This window comes from Oryctolagus cuniculus, chromosome 5, assembly GCF_051225735.1.
Source record: "Oryctolagus cuniculus isolate XC-2025 breed Fujian yellow rabbit chromosome 5, ASM5122573v1, whole genome shotgun sequence".
Lineage (NCBI taxonomy): Eukaryota > Metazoa > Chordata > Mammalia > Lagomorpha > Leporidae > Oryctolagus > Oryctolagus cuniculus.
Window position 1 is genome coordinate 134753261 of NC_142871.1, and position 22460 is coordinate 134775720.

Genomic DNA, 22460 nt, shown 5'->3' on the forward strand with positions numbered 1-22460 from the left:
GCCTTGGGCTGGTGCAACACCCTTTCCACGCGGCCTTGACGTCAGCTGAGCAGCCACACCTGAGCACCCACAGTGTGCCAGCCTCTTCCTACACATTTTCTCTAATCCTCACACCCCACTGAGATGGGCCAAGTCTTCCCACCTTCCCTGAGACTCAGAGACATCGAGTAACTTGTCTAAGGTCCCACAGCAGGGAGGAGGCAGGGCCGAGATGCACCTGCGCTGGGTCCCTGCCCCGCCCTCCTCCCAGGTGCCCAGTCCAGCTCTCCTGGACTCCCAGCGGCCGGCTCAGCTCAACCCTGGACAGGGCCATGGGAAGCCTGGGCTGCCTCCTCTCCGCCAGGGTCTCAGGTCCCAGGAACATTCCCAGCAGTGCCCCCACCTCAGCCAGAGACGGCCAGGCTCTCAGTGCTGAGTCGGGCCCACAAGGACTCTGCCCTGCCCCCACCCCTGGACTTCAGATGCAGCCAGGAGGAGCCGGTCAGCTGTAAGGTGCTGTCCCCCCACCCCTCCATGTCCATCTGCCCTCCCCCTTGCCTGGGTGCACTGTCTCCCTCCTATCACGCACCCCTTCCCCCCAAAAACTATTTGCCTTCTATCCCGCCGCCTCCAGGAAGCCTTCCCTGGGTGCCCTGGCCCTCACCCCCCTCCTTGCTCCACCCCCCCAATCCCACGTGGACACCTGGTGTGACTCCCTGTCCTTTCTTCCCCCAGGCCTCCCTCAAGGCTCCAGGCCTTCTCTCCTCCAGGAAGCCACCTAAGATGCAGCCTCCACTCTGCGGGCAGAAAGCCAAGAAGCAAGTGAACAGCCCCACATTAGGCGGTAAGCACGGTTGACAAAAGCCAGGCAGGGTAGCAGGGGACTGGGATGGAGGGGACGCAGGTCTATTTCCCAGGGCCCGCAAGAGCAGCCTCGCGGTGGCGCCCCGCTGGGTGAAGTGCAGGCCTGCAGCCTCCAGAGCTCCCCATAACTTGCTTGCGAAAGCTTCCTCTGGGCTGTCTCTCCTCCCTGTCTCCTTTCCCTACTTTCCTGTTGGCTGCAAAGTGACACCACCCCAGGAGGGGGACAGGGAGGGAATGGGTTAGGGGACGGCCCCGGGTCTGTCCCGAGCCCACTGCGTCTGTGGCCACCTGGAGGGCAGGGGCCAGGCCTGCCCGCTCTGTGGGTGAAGCTGTTGGTGGAGGCAGTGTGCTTTCCTGACAGCGTGGAACTCAGCAGGGTGTTCCGAGTGGGAAGAAGGGGCCATGGCGCCATCCCTTTGGGGGCCCTGGGGTGGCACGCACAGGGCTCGCCCTCCTCCCCTGCCTGCCGGGCAGAGCTGTCTGGCCCCGGTAGGGCAGGGTGTGTCCTGTCCCACCTGATGTCCCCTAGGAGGAAGGAATCACAGGCCCCAGGACAGCAGGGGCAGAGGGCCGGCCACCGAGGCAGACCCAGCTGTCACACTGCAGCCCTCTCGGGACAGCAAAGAAAACTCCCTGCCCTCGTGGAACCCACATTCCAGAAGGGCCAAAAACCAGATAAATGAGTAAATGATAAAAGTGTAGGGGCTGGCACTGTGACGTAGCAGGTAAAACCGCCGCCTGCAGTGCTAACATCCTATATGGGCACTGGTTCGAGTCCATTTCCGATCCAGCTCTCTGCTGTGTCCTGGGAAAGCAGTAAAAGATGACCCAAGTTCTTGAGCCCTGCACCCACGTGGGAGACCCGGAAGAAGCTCCTAGCTTCAGGTTGGTGCAGCTCCGGCCGTTGTGGCCAATTGGGGAGAGAACCAGCGGGTGGAAGACCTCTCTTTTTCTCTCTGCCTCTCCTTCTCTCTCTGTGTAACTCTGACTTTCAAATAAATAAATCTTTAAAAAGTGTATGAAAATACGACAGGGCAGGAAAGGGACGGGGGAGGGGACAGCGGGGCTGGAAGTTACCGTTTTATACAGGACGGGGACAGCAGGTCACTCGGAGAAGCTGACATGTGGGCAGAGACCTGAGGGACAAGGGGAAGGAAGCCATGCAGACTGCGCAAGCAGAAGCAGCAGCCAGTGCAAAGGCCCAGGGGCAGACACATGGCTGCCACGGCCCGGGAACAAGCAGGTCTCGTGGCTGGAGCAGGGGGGCGGGGGAGAGGAGGAGATCACGTGACACGGGCCCAGGTCTGAGGCCGAGTTTCTGACTTTTTCTTCCTGTGCGAGATGACAGCCACCTCGGGGTCTGAGAAGAGGCAGATGTGACCCAACTCTGTTTTAGAGGATCCCTGATTACAGGGGGAAGGGGTAAAGAGCAGGCCATAGGGGCCAAGGAATGTGCCAGGAGGCAGCTGTGTCCCCCAGGGGAGGGGAGACGGGCCTGAGCGGGGGTGGGGGTGCGGCCAGGAGAAGGGGCCAGAGGCTGGAAGGGCTGTGACGCAGCAGCCAAGGGGAGCTGCTGATGGGAGAGGACAAGGAGTCAGGCCTGGGCAGGTGGCTCTGGAGTGGGAACACCCAGGGAGGCACGGCTCGGGGTGGGAGGGGGCGAGGAGCTCAGTGTCGGGGCATTGGGACCCCACGAAGAGCCACCTGGGGACGGCTCCTCACTGCCTGGGGCTCCTGCGAACAAGACCCCACTGGGTGCTTCTCACCTGGGGCCAGGTTCCCCTTCCCGTGCCGGGCCCAGCCCCTGCTGAGCCCCAGGCCTGAGTGCCTGAGGGGCCTCCCTGGGCCTCCCTTCTCCCTGGGAAAAGGCTGCTGGGCAGAGGCCAGGTCCCGACCAGGCTCCCAAGCAGGTGCCCTGGGCTGCAGGCACACTGTGTGCAGTGGTGGGAGACTGAGATGCACCCCGGGAGGCCGTTCTGTGGGCTGTGTCCCGGAGCACCGGGGTCACAGAGGGTAGGAGAGACATGGAGCAAAGACAGATCCTGACGCGGATGGGGCAGGCAGAAAGAAATGAAAGGGAAGGGGCCAGGAACGGGCGTGCTGAGGGCCAGGGCTGGCGGGGTGGGACAGCTCCTGTCAGCCAGGGCTGCCCTGGGGCCAGCAGGAGGGGAGGCAGGACAGATGCCAGCCCCAATCCAGGTGGGGCTTGGGGGAGGGTGCAGGGGGAAAGGTTGGGGGGTGAGGGGGGGGCGTAAGACGGTGTCAGTGCGCTCCAGCAGATCTGCTTTGCTTGCTCTGTTCCTGCCCTGTTGCCCCACCCCCATCCCTCACCTTGACCCCAGGGGAAGGCGTGGTACCCAGGCCTCGGGATGCATTTCCCCACTGGAGCTCAGGCCCCTGCCCTTACCCCTGCCTCCGGTCCTCTGACGAGTGCCTGGTGCCGACAGGCAGGGGAAGCCCCCACTCTGTGCCAGGGGTCAGCAAAAGACCTAGCCAAGCTCTCAGGGGGTGCTGGGGAGAGAGACAGGTGGGAGGGGGGAAGGGGTGAAACCGTCTGGGCCGCTTTCAGGCTAGGACGCCCCCATGCCATACCAGTCAAAGCCCTTTAGCTGCAAACCTGGGCCAGGTGCACCAGCCCGGTGCACTCCGGCAGGCCAGGGTGGGGGCGCGGCAGGCCAGGGTGGGGGCGCAGCAGCCCAGCGCCTCCCCAGCACCCCACCCCACCCCCTCCCGAGCAGCCGGCAGAGCCTCCTCGCTCTGCAGCGGCGACGGCGGCAGAGTCTGTCCCCAGGAGCAATGCAGCAGAGGGCCACAGGGAGGGGGAGCCAAGGCCCAGGCATCCCAGCCCTGATCTTGGGGCCTGCTGTCCTGTCCCCCGACAGGGGCTTGCAAGGGGATGGCCCCCCGGGGCCCTCGGGCCATGTGGGGGTGGGGGTGCGTTCACCAGGTCTGCATGGCCAACAAGCAGCAGAAGGGCCCCAGCTTCGGGCAGGAGAGTGGGCCTCCTGCCTGCCCACGGAGCTCCAACCCATGGTAGCTCTGAGGCCGCCCAGGGCGGGCGGGGGCTCTGGCGGTGGGGCTGGGAGGCAAAGGATTGTTGCTACCGGTCAGAGTCCTGAGTAGGGAACATCTTCACGTCCGCCTGTCTCTTGCCCCCCCATCCCATCCCGCATAGCTTCAGCCGGGCCCTGGAGGTTCCAGGCCCGCTCGGTCGGCTGCGCCCACGGAAGGACAGGGTCGTCTCCAAAGTCAGGACCTGTGGCAGCGGCGGCGAAGGAAGGAGGCGCAGAGGAGGAAAGGCGGCGGGGGGCAGTCCTGCCGGGCTCCTCGGGATGTGCCCTCAGGCCTCACTCCTCACCCAGGTCACCGGCACTGCGCCTTCGGGCCAGCGGCTTCCCACCAGCGCGGGCAGGAAGGCAGGGGCGGCGGGACGCCTACCTGGGCCCGGCGGGACACCGGCCAGGCGCGCGGAGGGCCCGGCGGCCCGCGAGCGGCGGGCTGCGCTCCTCCTCCTCCGTGGCGCGGGCGGGCAGGGGGCTCGCTCGTCCGGGGCTCCCCGCACCGCTCGCTCCGGCAGCAGCGGCGCCAGAGCCGCAGGCGCCCGCTCCCCGCCCCCCTCCGCCGGCCGCGCGCCCTCCCCGCCGCCGCCTCCTCCCGCCACCCACCTCCTTCTGCTCGTTTCCACGGCAACCGGGCAATGCCGCGCGCCGCCGCCGCCGCCGCCGCCGCGCGCCCTCCCTCCCGCGTACAGCAGGGGACGCCCGCCTTCCGCACGGCGCCGCATCCGCACGGGCGCTCACGCACACACCTCGCGGTCGCAGGCTCACGTGGCCACCCCGCCGCTCCAGTGGGGAGACCCTGGCGCCCAGCGTCCCTTCCCCTGCACCGCCCTCGGCTCCTTCTCTGCGACACAGGGTTTGCTTCGTCGTTTGCTACCTCATTCGGGTGTTTCTGGGCCTGGCTGAATGCGTGACACCTACGCACAGCCCCATTCTGTGAGAGTTCATGCCCATGTCACAGATTGGAAAGCTGCAGCCCGCAGCAGTGAAACAACCTCTCTGAGCATCCGAGGTTGCCAGGCTAGCTGTCGGTCCTGAGGCGCTGCGACTCCAGCTCTGTAGCTGCTCCCACAGGCGGCGGCTGCCACACAGCCCACGGAGCGCACGCCAGCGTGCACCCCCACAACACACTTACACATGCCAGCGCCTGTTACATGTATCTGCATACATGCATTTCCCACGCATGTACACACAACTGCAAGATGAACAGCAACACGCATCTACCTGGATCCAGAAGATGCAACACACACGCTTCCTACACAAGTTCACAGCTGCTCACTGGAGCCCCCCGCCCCTCCCCCAACGGCCCCCACGGGAGGGGCTCCCACATCTCACAGAGAAGTCAAGTGCCCAAGCAGGGGGTTGAACCCTGAGCCTGCCCTTCCAGGAGAGGATTTCAGGTGTGCTCAGCCCACCCAGGGACCCGGCACTAATCTGCCCACAGCGCTGGAGGGGAGTGGGAGGGGGGTGCACAGGCTCCACTCTCCCCCACCCTCAAGCTGAAGATTCTCCCGCACACACCAGATCCTGCCGGGAACCCATTAGCCAAGGGGATGCAGGTATCCCCACCCCCACCCGCTACAGCCGCCCGGTGCTTGGAGTTAAAGATGGGATAGAGGAAAATGGCCCTTCACTCCTTAGACAGGATTCCAGGGTGGGGCAGGAGAAAGGAGTAGGGACCTGGACCTGCAATACTCAGTGGGCCCCGTGGAACACGCTGTCCTCTGAGTCTCAGGCCAGGGTAATTCTCAGGGACCCCACACCCCCAGAGAGGGCAGGTACAAACAGGAAAGCAGCAGAAACCCCCAGAACTCAAGCAGAAATCCGCTTCTTAGTAATGAAGCCAGCCAAGAGGCAGAGGCAGAGACAGAAAGGTCTTCCATGAAGACGGCTCCCAGTCCTAACCACTGCTGGTAGGACTAAGCCATGGCCTGACTGCAGGAAGTGTGCCAGTGTGGGAGACAGGTGGCGGAAATCGTCCTGGCAGAGAGCAAACGGGACATTCAGTAGGCACCCACCAAGTGCCAGAGACCGCTCCAGACGCTACAGGCAAAGCAAAGGCCCTGCCTGCATAGGAGGCTGCACCTGGCGGGTTACTGAACGCTGGTCCCAGTCAGGGGCTCTCCTGCAGTGTCTCTGGATGTCACAGCATCCTCCCAGAGTGAGGCCACCGGATCAACTGGTTAAGAAAGTTTCTGGGGCCGGCATTTTGTTGTCCCGTAGGGGTGCCTGCTCAAGTCCTGCTTGCTCCACTTCCGATCCAGCTCCCTGCCAATGCACCTAGGAAAGCAACAGCAGATGGTCCAAGTGCCTGGGCCCCTGCATCCACGTGGAAGACCCAGATGGAGTTCCAGGCTCCCAGCTTCTGCCTGGCCCAGCCCTGGCCTTTGTGGCCATTTGGGAAGTGGACCAGGAGATGGAAGACTTCTCTCTCTCCCTCTACAGCTCTGCCGTATAAATAAGTATGTAAATCTCAGGAAAGGGAAGGAAAAGAGGCTCTGAACAAGGCAGGAAAGAGCTGGGCCAGGGTCTGGCCCCTCCAGCAGGCACACCTTTGCCACCGCTGCACACTGACCCCTTGACGGAAGATCCGGCTGAGAGGCACAGCCACAGCCATCCAGTTACAAAAGCTTCAGAGCCAGGGCCGGTGTTGTAGTACTGTGGCGTAGCGGGTAAAGCCACCACCTGCAGTGCTGGCATCCCATATGGGCACCGGTTCTAGTCCCGCTGCTCCACTTCTGATCCAGCTCTCTGCTGTGGCCTGGGAAAGCAGTAGCAGATGGCCCAAGTGCTTGGGGCCCTGCACCAGCGTTGGGGACCAGGAAGAAGCTCCTGGCTTCAGACTGGCCCAGTTCCAGCTGTTGTGACCATTTGGGAAGTAAATCAGCAGATGGAAGACCTTTCTGTCTCTGCCTCTGCCTCTTGGTAACTCTGCCTTTCAAATAAATAAATCTTAAAAAAAAAAAAAAGCGTCACAGCCATGTTTGCCCCTCATCCTCAGTTCACAGGCACGTTGAGCCAAGCTCAGGTCAAGTGGTGGGCAGGGAGACTCCCAAAATGACCTTCCAGGGGCCTCCCAGTCATGGCTGTCCCCAGGCCTCAGCAGAGGAGCAGGTGGCTCCCTGCAGAGGGAGGAGGCCTCTGCTAGGGGCAGGAGGGATTGAGTTCCCGGGTCCTGCCCACCTGCGGGCCCCTGGCCCTATCAGCTTTCTCCTTAAGAGCCAGCTCCCTTTGGGGACACCAAAGACAGCTGCCTCGCCCCACCCCTCAGTGAGCCTGACCCAGCCCCATCTGCTGCCTGGCAGACCCCGACTCTCTCCCACACTCACCCATCCCAGACAGGCCCTGTGGGAGCAGCTGACCCCTTCTGTCAACCCCTCCTTCCTTGCCCAACCCCCACTGCCACCCCCACCTGGCCCCATCTGCCATGTGTGCTGCTGGGCGGGCCTAGAGCTGCCATCTGCAGCCCTCTGCCCCTCACCTGAAGGTCCCACACAGGTCCAGGGACACCCCCAACCCTCCTGCAACACAGATCTCAGGCCTGACCTCAGATCTAGATCTCTTTTTTTTTCTTTAGCTTTATATATTTGAAAGTCAGAGAGACACAGAGACAAAAAGAGAGATCTCCCATCCGTGCAATGGTCAGGGCTGGACCCGGCTGAAGCCAGGAGCCAGGAGCTTCTTCCAGGTTTCCCACATGGGTGCAGGGCCCCAAGGACTTGCGCTATTTTCCTTTGCTTTTCCCAGGCTGTTAGCAGGGAACTGGATCAGAAGTGGAGGAGGAGCCAGGACATGAACCAGCACCCATATGGGATGCCAGTGCTGTAGGCAGTAGCTACCTGCTATGCTACAATGCCAGCCTCCAGATCTAGATCTTGACCATGTCCCAGCCGCATAAGCCCCGTCAGCCTACAAACCAAAGGGGTGGCTTGCTCTGGCTTCAGCTGCTGTCCCTGTGCCCACAGGGAGACGCCCCCTGCTTGTCACCCACTCGTTGCCTCCTCGCCCAACCGCACGAGCACTCCGTGCACCTCCCCAGCTCCCACAGTGACCCACACAGCCCAGGGCCAGGCTCACGCAGCCAGAGCTCCTTAGCTGCTGCCTGCACCATTTGCATAATGTTCTCGCCACTGCCACGATGCCCGAGTCATCCCCGACCTCTGTGCAACGGGCAGGGCTGACCAGCCCTTGGGGCCAAAACAGGCAAGGCTGCAGGAAGGTGCGGCAGGGGTACTGGACACATGGGAGGGCGCCGGGATGGGGAGGGAGAAGTGTGCAGGGCCCTGACCGGGACCCACGGAGGGCACTGGCTGCTCACTGAGTCAGTGCCGCACCGGCTTCCCAGTGAGACATTTCACAGGTGTGGCAACTGAGGCTCGGGGCAGTTAAGGTCTCGCTACTCAAAGCCCGACTCCAAGGACCCGCAGTCAGGTCCCCCTCAGTCTTCCCGCATGGCAGTCTGCATTTCCACACGATCCCCAGAGAGCCCAGGAAGAGAGGCCTCCACAGGGAGGTGCATCTGACCGAATCCAGTTCTGCTTCTTTAGCAGGTTCAACGGGCACTTCCTGAACACCTACTATGTGCAGCAGTCCTCTAGGGTGGGACACTTTAGGTGTCCAGACAGCGCTCATGACCTCACGGATGTCTGTGGCAAAGGGGAGAATGCACAACAAATAAGCAAGGTCAAGTGCCGTCAGGAAAAATGACATGTCGGGGACAGGCACTTGGCCCAGCCAGTAGAGGTTCCTGCGTCCCAGACCCTGGCCCAGCTCCTGACGCCAGGTTTCCCACAGCACAGGGACCCCAGGCGTCCACTGCATGAAGAACCGGCCAGGCTCCCAGCGCAGGGAAAGGTCCGTGGCTGGGTCTGATCTGCGGGCGCTGCCCACCTGTGTTCAAGCACCGCCCTGCGCCCATCAGAGTGCGCAGGTCCCATACGCCAGTCAAAAACTTGACAGCACTGAGGGGGCTTGTGAGAAGAGAAACCATGTGGGTTACAGGGACAGGGAGTGAGCGGAGACCTGACAAAGGGCAGCTGGGCGCAGGGGGAGCCATGTGGAAAGCGCGTGCTCACGGCAGAGGGCAGGGCGAGGAGGAGGCCAGGCACCCAAGGTGGACGACAGATGGGGGCTGGGCAGGGGCAGGTGGACGGGCGGCAGGTGGAATGAGCCAGACGGGGGGAGGGGTCAAGAAGGCGAAACAAAGAAGAGGCAGAGTCTGCCTCACGCCAACGCCACGGCGGCGGCGAAGACTGGATTTTATCCTAGGCGCGAAGGGAAGCTCCCGGGCAAGAAGAGAGGACCCAGTACACGTTTGCAAAATCTCCCTGCTTTCGTCGGAGCCAGCGGAAGCCCGCTCGCTCTCTCCCTCCCTCTGTCTCTGTAACTCTGCCTTCCCAATAAATATATAAATAGCGCTTGCTGTCACTAAAACACAGGTCCAGGAGTGTTCACACCAACTTTGTTGTGAATAGCCCCAAATTGGAAGCGCGACGAACGCCCACCCACGGAGGACCTGCTGAAAAGCAAGCCGCATGGCCCGCCGCACGCCGTGGGGGTCGCTCGCTCCCTCGCTGCTGAGTGGGAGTCCATTCTGAGCAGACCGCACGGAGGAACTCTACACAGCAACAACCAAGACCCCACTCCACGGGGCGGGACCTCCGGACCTCACTCTGCTTCCACACACAGTGAGAACACACCCCGGGAGGCGGGAGGCTGCAGTGACGGCTCAGGGGGCGGGGTGCCCACCCCCGCGCGGGAGATGCGGAGGTCTTGGCTCCCGGCTTCGGCCATTGCAGGCCTTTGGGGAGTGAACCAGTAGATGGCAGGTCTCTGTCTGTCTCTTTCTTTTTGCCTCTAATTAAGTAAAATAAATAAATAAAAAGACAGTAGCTTCAAGATAGGAATACGTTAACTACACGATGAAAGACTTGCACTCTGCGAACTACAGAACATTAATGACAGAAATCAAAAGCACACGCAGAGAAAAGCCAGGAGCAAGCACTCAGTCCGTTGGGAGAGAACCCCCTCCATGGCCTACACTGTCATGCAGTTGTTCAGTTCCCAGCATGAGCACCTGTCTCCTGCTTCCCACCTGTGCAGACCCTGGGAGGCAGGAGCGATGGCCCAAGTGCTTGGGTTCCTCACACCCTTGTGCAAGGCCTGGGCTGAGTTCCTGGCTCTGGCCCCAGTGAGAAATGGAATTAAAACTGAGGTCAGGAATGGGAGTTGTTGCCCACATTCCATATGGGAAGCCTGGGTTCGTGTCCTGGCTCCCATCCTGATTCCAGCTACTTGCTAATGCTCACCCTGGGAGGCAGCAGGTGATGGCCAGGTACTTGGGTCCCTGCCACCCACATGGGGAGACCCAGAGTGGGTTCCTGGCTCCCAGCTTCAGCTTTGCTTAGTCCCCACGATTCTGGGCATTTGGGGAGTGAACTAGTGGATGGGAGTGCTCTCTCTCTCTCTACTTTGTCTATGTGTGTGTGTATCTCTCTCAAATCATTTTTAAAAATAAAATTTTATTTTATTGCAAAACATTTTAATTCCATAGAGTTCTAAAATAATATACATTTCCATGACCTCTCCTACTAATGGTGTCAATTTTTTTAATCAAATTAGACTTTTTAAGCCCATTTCCATGAACTTTTTGAGGGACCTCCTCTTATTAAGATGGTCATTCAACCCAAAGTGCACTACAGATTCAACACAATTCCTATTAAAACAACAGTGGTATTTTTACAGAAATAGAATAAACAATCCTAAAATTCATATGGAACCACAAAGGACTCCAAGTAGATAAAAGTATCTTGAGAAAGAACAAAGTTGAAGGCTTTACACTTCCAGATTTTAAAACATCTTACAAAGCCACAGGAATTAACACTGTATGCTGCTGGTATAGAGGCAGACACTCGTGCAGGCCAGTGGGACAGAACAGCAAGCCTAGACAAACCCATGTGTAAGTGGCCGGCTGATCTGCAGTGAGGAGCCCAGAACACACACCGGGGACAGGTGATGGGAAAACTGGACCTCACATGTACAATAATAAAATGGGATCCTTGTCCTAGTCCATGATGAAAGTCAACTCCAAGTGGATAAAGACAAACATCAGACTGGAACCTGTAAAATTCCTAGAAGAAAGCAGAGAGGAAAAGCTCTATGACATTAACCTTGGCAATGACTCCCTGTATAACAGCAAAGGTACAGCGACAAAAACAGAAACAGGGGCCGGCACTGTGGTGTAGCAGGTAAAGCCACCACCTGCGGTGCCGGCATCCCATATGGGCGCGGGTTCGAGACCCGGCTGCTCCACTTCTGATCCAGCTTCCTGCTAATGGCCTGGGGGGAACAACACATAGTGGAGGAATACCACGGTGGGACATCACCTCACACCTGTGAAACACAGGAAGAATGAGAGGTAGTGAGGCTGTGCAGGGGCTGGAACCCCCAAACCCCTAAAATGCTGCCGTTGCAATGGGGAGCAGCGCCGAGGCTTCTGGAAACATCAGAACCAGAACAACCACACGACCCAGCACCGCCACTCCTGGTGTTTATCCCAAAGAACCGAAATCAGGTCTGAGAGAGAGATTTGCATCCTCGTGTTCACCAAGGCCTTAATCAGAACAGCCAAGACCCGGAAGCTACTTCCAGGCCCCCTGGGGAATGAATGGACAAGGCAAGGAAGAGCATTTAGCCTTGAAGGGAAAAGGGGACAAGGAAATTCTCTCCCACGTGACAGCGTGGCTGGACCCTGAGGACATTATGCTAAGTGAAATAAGCCGGCTGCAGCAGGCCAACACCACGCGACTCCCTTGGAGGAGGTGTCTAAAGTAATCAAACCCACGCAAGCAGAAAGTGGAACAGCGGTTGCCAGGGGCCGAGGGCAGAGGGAGGCGGGAGCCGCTGCTCCGCGGGTATAAAGTTTCAGCTGTGCAAGGCGGGAGAGCTCGGCGGAGCCCAACACACTCCTGTGCACTTACAATCCCCTCACGAGGGCGCATCTCGTGTTGTGCGGCTTTTTTAACCACAGGAAGAAAAAAGACACCGTGCAGAGCAAGAGAGCCAAACTCCAAAGCACACGCACAATGGATGCTATTTATACGAAGCTGCAGAACAGACACATCTGGCCTTCTGGTTGCTGGACAAGATGGGGCGGACGCCTCTCCCGTTCCTCCTGCTAAGTGTGGCTGCACCCCCCGGATCATGTAAACATAAACACACACAGGAAGACCCAAAGGGTCCCAAGCACCGCAGGACGCCAGGGCTGACCCAGCAGCGGGCTCCCAGGAGTTCCTCTTTGCCCGACAGATGCCAGACCTGGAGCGGGAGAAGGCAGCAACCCAGAGATACCAATAAGCATGGACGGAACCATCCCCAGGATAACTCGCTCTCTCTAGGCTGAGGGCCCCACGCCAGCAGCCCCGGCCCCAGCTCTGTGGCCTGACCAGGTGCCCCGCCCCTCCGCACCAGAGAAGACAGAGGAGGAGCAGGGGAAAGTAGCAGAGAAGGGGGGGCAGGACATCCCGCCCACACAGCAGGAACAAGGCCCCTTCTCCTTGCACCCCTGCAGCAGCTGGTGGAGACCTCTCCTAGGCAGGCCAGGAGACATCAGAGAAGTCCGGTGGGCCCCCCAGCCCCCTCTAGGGTGTACGCCAAGGCTGAGTGGAGGACCTGGGCTTCCACTTCCCATCTGGGATTAATGAGGCACAGTGCCAGAGGAGGACCTGCTAACACACACTACGAAGAGCCCCTGTCTCATAATAGCCCCTGTGTCCAGGATACAAAACACATTTGCCATACCAAGAACCCAGAAATCTCAACTTGAACAAGAAAAGGCATCCAACCGATGCCAGCGCCAACACGCACCAATACTGGAAGCACCTGATGAGCTTGCTGAAGCTGACATCTTAAAAATGTTTTGGCTGGCGCAGCGGCTCGATAGGCTAATCCTCCGCCTTGCGGCACCGGCACACCGGGTTCTAGTCCCGGTCGGGGCACCGGATTCTGTCCCGGTTGCCCCTCTTCCAGGCCAGCTCTCTGCTGTGGCCAGGGAGTGCAGTGGAGGATGGCCCAAGTGCTTGGGCCCTACACCCCATGGGAGACCAGGATAAGTACCTGGCTCCTGCCTTCGGATCAGTGCAGTGCGCTGGCCGCAGCGCACTGGCCACGGCGGCCATTGGAGGGTGATCCAATGGCAAAGGAAGACCTTTCTCTCTGTCTCTCTCTCACTGTCCACTCTGCCTGTCAAAAAATTTAAAAAAAAAAGCTTCATTGGGGGCCAATGCTGTGATGGAGTGGGTAAAGCTGCCGCCTGTGGTGCCAGCATCCCATATGGGCGCTGGTTTGAGTCCCGGCTGCTCCACTTCCGATCCAGCTCGCTGCTGTGGCCTGGGAAAGCAGTACAAGATGGCCCAAGTGCTTGGGACCCTGCACATGCGTGGGGGACCTGGAAAGAGCTCCTGGCTCCTGGCTTTGCATCGGCACAGCTCCAGCCATTGCATCCATCTGGGGAGTGAACCAGCAGATGGAAGATCTCTCTCTCTCTCTCTCTCTCTCTCTCTCTGCCTCTCCTTCTCTCTCTGCATTACTCTGTCTTTCAAATAAATAAATAAATATTTTTAAAAAAATGCTTCAATAAGCAGTTACAAACACACTCAAAACGAATGGAAAGCACAGGAGGCTCAGCAGAGAAACAAGACACCCAGGGACGCAGACGGGAAGCTCAGCACTGCCAGCTCCCGCCAGCAGATGGAGGAGGGAGAAGGAAAAGCAGTGACGCTGAGAGGACGATCTCCAACACAGAGAGGGTGGGCTGAAACAAGCAAACCAAAGACCCGAGCTCCAGGAACCTATCACAGAGGAGCCACACTCACGTTCCGAGAGGCCCAGAAAAAAGAGGCAGACTGATGGCTGAAAAAAATCCCAAATTGGGCAATAGACATAAACCATGGATTTAAGAAGTTAGTGATGGGCCGGTGCTGTGGCGCAGCGGGTTAACACCCTGGCCTGAATTGCCGGCATCCCATATGGGCGCCGGTTCTAGTACTGACTGCTCCACTTCCAATCCGGCTCTCACTATGGCCCTGGGAAAGTAGTAGAAGATGGCCCAAGTGCTTGGGCCCCTGCACCTGTGTGGGAGACCTGGAAGAAGCTCCTGGCTCCTGGCTTTGGATCGGCGCAGCTCCAGCTGTTGCAGCCATCTGGGGAGTGAACCAGCAGATGGAAGACCTCTCTTTCTCTTTCCTCTCCTCTCCTCTCCCCTCCTCTTCCCTCCCCTTCCCTCCCCTCTCCTCTCTCTGCATAACTGTGACTTTCAAGTAAAATAAAATAAATATTAAAAAAGAAGTTAGTGAAATCCAGACAGGTAAAACCCCCAGGAATCCACTGCAAGGTACAACAGAGTCAAATTCCCCAAAACCAAAGACAATGAAAAAGAGGCCGGTGCCATGGTCAGTGGGTTAAGCCACTGCCTGTGACACCAGCATCCCCTATGAGTACTGGTTCAAGTCCCGGCTGCTCCACTTCCCTGCTAATGCACCTGGGAAAGTGGCAGAGGATGGTCCAAGTGTTTGGGCCCCTGCACCCACGTGGGAGACCTGGATGGAGTTTCAGGCTCCTGGCATAGGCCTGGCCTAGCCCCAGCCATTGCAGCTATTTGGGGAGTGAACCAACAGATGGAGGACCTCTCTCTCTCTCTCGCTCTCTCTCTCTCTGTCTCTCTGTTTCTCCCTCTCTCTGTAATTCTGACTTTCAAATAAAGATTTAAATCTTTTTTAAAAAAATAGAATGGCTATAGGAATGGCTATAGGAATTTTTTTCAGAGACAACTTTTACTTTTCACATATATATATATATATTCTCTTCTTCAGGAAGGCAGAGAGACAGAAAGATATTTTCTATCTGCTGATTCACTCCCTAAATGCCTGAACCAGGGCTGGGCCAGGCTGAAGCCAGGAGCCCCCAACTCAGGCTGGGTCTCCCATGTGGGCCATCACCTGCTGCCTCCCAGGGTGTGCAGGGAACTTCCTGTTTCAAGAACTTCCTTGAGGTTGGGCGGGGTCCAGCTGGGCGGGTCCTCGCTCCCACAGGTCCTCAGCCGGGGCTGAAAACTCCAAGATTCCAAGATGGCCATGGATGCCGCAGCTTTTTTTTTTTGATCTGTTTATCTGAAAGCCAAGGTTACAGAGAGACGAGGAGAGACCAAGAGAGAAAGAGACCTCCATCCTCTGGTTCATTCCTCAAACGGCCACAACAGCCAGGGCTGGGCCAGGCCAGAGCCAGGAGCTTCACCCGGGTCCCCCACGTGGATGGCAGGGGCCCAGACACTTGGGCCATCATCTGCTGCCACCCCAGGCCGTGAGCAGAGAGCTGGATGGGACGTGGAGAGCCGGGACTCGAACAGGTGCTCATGCGGGATGCTGGCGTCCCAGGTACCAGTTTAACACTGCTGCACCACAACGTCTGCCCCACTAGTTGTTTTTGTTTTGTTTTGTTTTGTTTTTTAATTGAGAAACAGATGACTTCTTACCAGTGACTACTAGCTAGAGCTTCTGGTCTCTGATGAATAATCTACGCAGCGAGTTTGGAGGCGCCGGAGAGAGAGCACTGCTCGGCTTGGTACATGTCCAGCGTGGGTGCAGGTTTTCACAATATCCAAAATAATCGGGTCCCTCTCTGCAGGGTGGGGGCCTCCAGCAGAGACAGACGGGACAGGGGGCCTGGAAGCCGGAGCCTGCCCAGCTCCACACTGTCTGTGTGCTGGGGACTGCTCCGAGTCCCTGCCACTCCACTTCCGATCAGGCTCCCTGCTAATAAATCCTGGGAGGCAGCGGGTGACGGCCCTGCCACCCATGTGGGAGACGCGGATGGAGCCCCTGGCTCCTGGCCTCGCAGGGCCCAGTGCTGGCCACTGGGAGCACGTGGGGAGCGACCTAGGGGACGGCCACCAACTGTACAGTGTGGCTGCAGAACGTTCCCAGACCGCAGGAAGTTCAAACAGAGCGCACAGGACGGCTCGGTGGAAAAACACAAATGCTGGCCACTGCAGAGGCGCCAAGGCACTGGAAGGCCAGTGCCGCCTGCAGACCCAGCTGCCCCACGTCACACCATGCGCTACGGCTGCAATTCTTGCGGGGGAAAGAAAAAAGCCTCGGCCCCAGGCCGGCGCCGCGGCTCACTAGGCTAATCCTCCGCCTTGCGATGCTGGCACACCGGGTTCTAGCCCCGGTCGGGGCGCCGGACTCTGTCCTGGTTGCCCCTCTTCCAGGCCAGCTCTCTGCTATGGCCCGGGAGGGCAGTGGAGGATGGCCCAAGTGCTTGGGCCCTGCACCCCATGGGAGACCAGGAGAAGCACCTGGCTCCTGCCATCGGATCAGCGCGGTGCGCCGGCCGCGGCGGCCATTGGAGGGTGAACCAACGGCAAAGGAAGACCTTTCTCTCTGTCTCTCTCTCTCTTACTGTCCATTCTGCCTGTTAAAAAAAAAAAAAAAAAGCCTCGGCCCCAAACAGCGCACAAATCGCACTCACAGGGACACAACATCACGTCCTCTACGTAGGCAGAAGAAGATGGCAGCTGGCACGTCCAGCCCTGCGGGGGCACCGGGGGCTCCCCACCCTTGCAAGGGGCCACACATTCGCAGTCCTGACCAGTGGAAACCTCTTGGACCCCATGAGCCCCCCTCCCCCCTACCCCCACACCCCACTTCGCACTGGTGCTATTTCTGCAGCTGTTTCTAAAGGGAGAGCCCGCGGGACAAGGGGGCGCTGTGAGAACCCGGGACGCGTGACAGTCGTGAGTTTCTCTCGCCAGCAGCGGCTCCTCCTCCACCCTTGCTGACCAGTGCCCACCCTCAGTCTGCAAAACACGTGAGCACACCCTGCCAGGTGTTCCCTGATGGACACAATCTCCCGGGCTGAGAGCTACAGGTGGACGGCTCAGACACCACACTGATGGGTCTTGGACTTAAGGGGGCATCAGAGACACCTAGAGGGGCCCCTCTCCATTGTTTCTGACTCAGTCCATCTTTTTTTAAGATTTATTTATTTGAAAGGAAGAGTTACACACAGAGAGAGAGACAGAGAGAGGTCTTCCATCTGCTGGTTCACTCCCCAAATGGCCGCAATGGTCAGTCCGGGAAGTACAGGACATTATGACAAAATTAATCAAACAAACAAAACAAACCCCTCCACGTAGCCAGGACGTACTTCCTAATGGAGGTGTCCGTATGCTCGAACCTCAAATGAGGTGGGCGATTGGCTAAAAACAAAAAAGGGGGAATATGTGGGGAAATTAGGCACACAAGGCAATTCAAAGACGGCGCCCAAAGGAAGTAAGGTGGGCAGAACTCAGAGTTGTCTACCACCAAAGCTGATTGGCTGTGCAGCATCAGGGGAAGTAACTGCAACTGACGACAAGCATATAGACATATGGCTGGTCCTATAAAAATCGCCACGTAAAATGATCTTTTAAGTGATTGGTTGGTCCTTATGCCCTGCCCCAATGACTCTGCAGTTCTGTGCTTTAAAAGGCTTTGCTACGTGTGCTTGACTTGGTTCCCCGCTGCGTCTGATTGTCTCCAGGATCACGAGGCTGGGAAACGGGCGAGCGGCGCGCTTACCTTTCCTTGGGCCCAGTCCGTCCTTGTTTGGGTGGACTAAGACCCTGCAGGTCAGGACTGGGCCGATCCAAAGCCAGGAGCCAGGAGCTTCTTGCAGGTCTCCCACATGGGTGCAGGGGCTGAGCACTTGGGCCGCCTTCTGCTGCTTTCCCAGATGCATTACCAGGGAGTTGGACTGGAAGTAGAGCAGCCCAGGACTTGAACCAGTGCCCATAGGCAATGCCGGCGCCACAGGCAGCTGTACCTGCTATGCCACAGTGCTGGCCCTGACTCAGCACATCTTACATTCGCAACCAGAGCCCAGGTGATGCTGATGGATGCTCCTGGTCACAGACCCCACTTTGAGGACCACCGGTCTAACCCATTTGTGACACTCCTGGTCCCCTGGCCAGTCAGACCACAGGGGAAGGGCTGAGTGGTTCATGAATAACAAGAGACAATGGGGAAGAAACAATCCTTGGTCTCTCAGGACATTGTGGAGTCCGCATGTGAAGTCCGGAGCTGTGGCAGCCATATTGTAACCCTTGAGGGAGGTCGACGGAGGTCCAAACCTACCCCCTGAGGTGGAAAGGAGCTGGTTCCTTGAGGTTGCTCAGCCACAGAGCTAAGGAGGCCTGAAGCCGTTCTTCTGGGAAGCTCTCTGTTAGAGAGATACATCTTCCTTTTTAAGCCAGTAATTTGCAAACTTGGCTGCCAATTAGAATCACCTGGGAAGGTTTTACACTCCCCCCCCCCCAACACACACCAATTAAATCAGTCTCCCAGGTTGGGACCCAAGCCTCAGGCTTTAAGAAGCGGGGGGGGGTCTGTGTCGTGGCATAGTGGGTAGAGCCGCCGCCTGCAGTTCCAGCATCCCATATGGATGCTGGTTTGAGTCCCGGCTGCTCCACTTCCGATCCAGCTCTCTGCTGTGGCCTGGGAAGCAGTAGAAGATGGACCAAGTGCTTGGGCCCCTGCACCTGCATGGGAAACCAGGAAGAAGCACGTGGTTCCTGGCTTCGGATCGGCACAGCTCCAGCCGTTGCAGCCATCTGGGGAGTGAGCCAGTGGATGAAAGACCTCTCTCTCTCTCTCCCCCTCTCCTCTCTCTGTGTGTAACTCTGTCTTTCAAATAAATAAATAAATCTTTCTTTTTGACCGGCAGAGTGGACAGTGAGAGAGAGACAAAGAGAAAGGTCTTCCTTTTCTGTTGGTTCATCCCCCAATGGCCTCTGCGGCCGGTGCACCGCGCTGATGCGAAGCCAGGACCCAGGTGCTTCTCCTGGTCTCCCATGGGGTGCAGGGCCCAAGCACTTGGGCCATCCTCCACTGCACTCCCAGGCCACAGCAGAGAGCGCCTGAGCCTCGGCGCTCGGGCCCGAGCAGACACTGTCCACAGAGCCCAGCACAGGACCCACCTGGCCTCAGCGCTCCCCCACAAGGCAGGCGCCCAGCACTGCACAAAACTGACAAGTGGGGGGTGAGGGCGAGTGCACAGCGGGGTAGGCTTCGGCTTGCACCCCCACATCCCATATCGCGGTGCCTGGTTCAAGTCCTGCCTCCACTTCCAGGCCAGCTCCCTCCTAATGCACCTAGGAGGCGGCAGAGGAAGGCCCAAGGATTGGGGCTCCCGCCACTCAGGTGGAAGACCCAGATGGAGCTCTGGGCTCCTGGCTTCCGCCTGGCCCAGCTCCAGCCGTTGCAGCCATTTGGGGAGGGAACCAGCAGTTGGGAGACCTCTTTCTGTGTGTCTCTACCTATCACTCTGCCTTTCAAATAAACAAACTGAAAGAACAAAAACTCAATGCGCCAGGGGGCATCTGACTGCAGAACGGACCTGCTAGCCTTGGTGCCAGCCTGTTCCACGGGGACACGGTCTCCCCTGAGTCTCCGAGCTTCCCACCCGATGCTCCTGTTCTTCCCACGCCCCCAGGCCCCTGTGCACCCCAGCGGCTGTGTTAACGACAATCATTCTTTCCATGCTGCTCCTCTGGCCCTCTCAGCATCACCTGGAACATTCTTTTCTCTATTTTTAAAAAGATTTATCTTATTTATTTAAAAGGCAGAGTTACAGAGATCGGAAGTGGAGCAGCTAGGACTCGAACCAGCGCCTATGAGGGATGCTGGCGCTGCAAGCAGCAGCTTAACACACTGTGTCACAACAGTGGCCCCAATGCTTTTTCTCTATTGTGGTAAAATACACACAACGTGAAAGTCACCGTTTTAACCATTTTAAGTGCACAGTTCGGTGGCTTTTGATACATCCACATTGCTGTGGGACTGTCGCCACCACGCGTCTCTGGGACTGCCTCATGCTACCCAGCAAACACCCTATACCGGTTTATCACGCAGCCCCCCTGCACTGCCCACCCCTGTGCACACGCCCACACCAGCCACACTCCCCCAATCACACAGGACTGTCCTCCCGGGCCGGCCCCCAGGACTTAGCACAATGTCTTCAAAGGTTACCTGAGCCCTAGCACCTATCGGAAATTGAGGGCCCCGTAAGGCTGAGACCTGCTTCATATTATGCGCGTTTGGCCCCTGTCAGTGGGTACTTGGGCGAGTCCACACTCGCAACGCTGCCATGAACGCTGGTCTTCCGGCGTCCGTTTCAGGAGGGCCCCGTTTCCAGTTCTTTGGGGCGTCTGTCGAGGAGCGGGGTCGCGGAGCACAGGGCCACCGACTGTGGCGGTTCTGAGGCGCCTCGGAGGCCTCCGTTTACATTCCCACTGGCACAGCACACGGTCCTGTCCCTCCTCTTCCTCACCACCACGTGTTCTTTCTGTGTCCGCCGTAACGGCCACCCCCACAGCTCGCTGTGGCTGTGCCTTGGTTTCCCCGGGGAGTAGGGGGCCGAGCACCGCCCCACCACCCTTGGACGCCTGTGTGCCTCCTTTGGAGAAACGTCTCTCTACGTCCTGCAGCCTGTTTCCAGCCAGGTTGGCTGGTTGGCTGCTGCTGAGTTGCAGAAGTCCCTGCTAGATTCTGGGTACTAACCCTTGTCAGACACAGGATTTGCAAACACTTGAACTTGTACCTCCTACCCCTTGGGCTGCCTCTCCTCTCTTGGCTATCCACGGATGCACCAGACTTTTAAATTTTAATGAAGTCCAATTTATTGTTTTCCTTTTGTGCCTTCACTGTCATAGCCCAGAAATCAGTACAAATCCAATGTCATGAAACTTCTCCCTATGTTTTTTTCTGAGAGTTTGGAGGGGAGGCTCAGCAGGAGGCAGTGCCAAAGCAGCAGTGAGAGCAGGTGTGGAGGGAATGGGGTGGAGGTGAGCAGGTGTGGGGGAAGCAGGTGTGGGGGACAGGTGTGGGGGGCAAGTGTGGAGGGGCAGGTGTGGAGGGAGCAGGTGTGGGGGACAGGTGTGGGGGGCAAGTGTGGGGGGACAGGTGTGGGGGGACAGGTGTGGGGGACAGGTGTGGGGGAAGCAGGTGTGGGGGACAGGTGTGGAGGGAGCAGGTGTGGGTACAGGTGTGAGGGGATGAGGGGACAGGTGTGGGGGGAGCAGCTGTGGGGGGACAGGTGTGGGGGGACAGGTGTGGAGGTGAGCAGGTGTGGAGGTGAGCAGGTGTGGGGGACAGGTGTGGAGGGAGCAGGTGTGGGGTGAGCAGGTGTGGAGGGAGCAGGTGTGGGGGGACAGGTGTGGGGGGACAGGTGTGTAGGTGAGCAGGTGTGTAGGTGAGCAGGTGTGGGGGGACAGGTGTGGGGGGACAGGTGTGTAGGTGAGCAGGTGTGTAGGTGAGCAGGTGTGGGAGGACAGGTGTGGGGGGACAGGTGTGGGGGGAGCAGGTGTGGGGGGACAGGTGTGTAGGTGAGCAGGTGTGGGGGGACAGGTGTGGGGTGAGCAGGTGTGGGGGGACAGGTGTGGAGGTGAGCAGGTGTGGGGGGACAGGTGTGGGGGGACAGGTGTGGAGGGAGCAGGTATGGGGGGACAGGTGTGGGGGGACAGGTGTGGAGGTGAGCAGGTGTGGGGGGACAGGTGTGGGGGGAGCAGGTGTGGAGGGAGCAGGTGTGGGGGGACAGGTATGGGGGAGCAGGTGTGGGGGGACAGCTGTGGAGGGAGCAGGTGTGGAGGGAGCAGGTGTGGGGGAGCAGGTGTGGGGGGATCAGGTGTGAGGGGACAGGTGTGGGGGGAGCAGGTGTAGGGGGACAGGTGTGGAGGGAGCAGGTGTGGGGGACAGGTGTGGGGGGACAGGTGTGGGGGACAGGTGTGGGGTGAGCAGGTGTGAGGGGACAGGTGTGGGGTGAGCAGGTGTGGGGGGACAGGTGTGGGGGACAGGTGTGGAGGGAGCAGGTGTGGGGGACAGGTGTGGGGGGACAGGTGTGGAGGTGGGCAGGTGTGGGGGACAGGTGTGAGGGGACTGGTGTGGGGTGAGCAGGTGTGGGGGGACAGGTGTGGGGGACAGGTGTGGAGGTGAGCAGGTGTGGAGGGAGCAGGTGTGGGGTGAGCAGGTGTGGAGGGAGCAGGTGTGGGGGGACAGGTGTGTAGGTGAGCAGGTGTGGGGGGACAGGTGTGGGGGGACAGGTGTGGAGGGAGCAGGTGTGCAGGGAGTAAATGGGGCCGCTCAGTGGCCCAGGAGAAGCTGCTGAAGGAGGACAGAGCGGTGACGATGCCATGGACCACGGGCAACCCAGACTGCAAGCTGGCGCCACCGGATGCCTCTGCCGTGCCTTCTCTTCATGGGTCTTTAAACCGGGGACAAGGGGAGCACCCCGTCACGAGGTGGACTCCTGGTGCAGAGCAGGAAAAGCCCCTGGTGCTGACGACGTCACCCACGTCACCTTTACCTCCTTCAGCGTCAGCAGCAACTCCCCGGACGCAGACCCTTAGTTAGCTCTGTTTTCTTTTTAAAGCAGAAACGGAGCATCAGAGAGGTGAAGTCAGTCGCCCAGGATCACACAGCAGGAACGAGCCAGGATTCAAACTCTGTTTCATCTGGCTCCAAAGCC

At 58.9% G+C, this 22460-nt stretch overlaps 1 protein-coding gene across 3 annotated transcripts in view; it reads right to left on the bottom strand.

Moving 5' to 3' along the window:
* PACSIN1 (protein kinase C and casein kinase substrate in neurons 1) overlaps positions 1-22460 on the bottom strand; it is a 54899-nt gene that overhangs the window by 12432 nt on the left and 20007 nt on the right. The window contains exon 1 of one of the 3 annotated variants that reach the window (XM_017345051.4): positions 4509-4540. The exons of 1 other annotated variant lie outside the window; for it this stretch is intronic. The gene's annotated coding sequence lies outside the window, so the exon portion shown is untranslated. Of the gene's footprint in view, positions 1-4281; positions 4462-4508; positions 4541-22460 lie in introns of those variants that run through there. One more of the 3 variants, XM_008262796.5, reaches the window with a different exon arrangement.